Source organism: Arachis duranensis, chromosome 2, assembly GCF_000817695.3.
Source record: "Arachis duranensis cultivar V14167 chromosome 2, aradu.V14167.gnm2.J7QH, whole genome shotgun sequence".
Taxonomy (NCBI): Eukaryota; Viridiplantae; Streptophyta; class Magnoliopsida; order Fabales; family Fabaceae; genus Arachis; species Arachis duranensis.
The window spans coordinates 70,331,123-70,331,849 of record NC_029773.3 but is presented as its reverse complement, the minus strand read 5'-3'; the positions used below and the strand labels follow the sequence as shown (position 1 = coordinate 70,331,849).

General features: G+C 43.1%; 1 non-coding gene across 1 annotated transcript; it reads left to right on the top strand.

Moving 5' to 3' along the window:
• The first annotated feature begins 202 nt into the window (after positions 1-202).
• LOC127745268 (small nucleolar RNA R71) lies at positions 203-309 on the top strand. Its single transcript, XR_008006465.1, has one exon. It is a non-coding gene; the product is annotated as a small nucleolar RNA R71 (small nucleolar RNA).
• Positions 310-727: the final 418 nt, after the last annotated feature.

The window sequence follows — 727 nt, the reverse complement described above, 5'->3', positions numbered from 1 at the left end:
GTGGTTCAGCTCCATTACTCCTCTAGTGTTACTTCTTTCGGAGGCATTGAAGTAGTCATTCTCAGCAACTGTTTCAATGACATCTATGGCTTCTTCAATGGTTTTCTTCTTGTTTAGAGAGCCTCCTGATGAATGATCTACTGCCTTCTTTGACTCATAGAAAAAACCTTCATAGAAAATGTGAAGTTGAACCCATTCATTGAACATATCTGGTGGGCATCTTCTTGTTAAGTCCTTGAATCTCTCCCATGCTTCATAGAGAGTCTCACCATCTTTCTGCCTAAAAGTCTGCACCTCAGCTCTCAGCCTGTTGATTCTTTGAGGAGGGTAGAATCTTGCCAAAAATTTGTTCACCACATCTTTCCAATTTGTTAAGCTCTCATTTGGGAAGGATTCAGGCCATTTGAATGCCTTGTCCCTGAGTGAAAAAGGGAACAAGAGCGGCCTATAGACATCCGGGTGGACTCCATTAGACTTCACAGTGTCACAAATTCTCAGGAAGGTGGTTAGGTGTTGATTGGGGTCTTTTTGAGCACTTCCTCCAAATGAACAATTGTTCTGAACAAGGGTGATGAGCTGGGATTTTAGTTCAAAGTTGTTGGCATGTATGGTGGGCTTCTGAATGCTACTTCCACAGTTTCCTAGATTAGGATTAATGTAGGAACCTAGAACTCTCCTTTCTTGCCCAGCACGGTTTGCAGGGCCTTCTCTAGCATGGTTGTGAGCT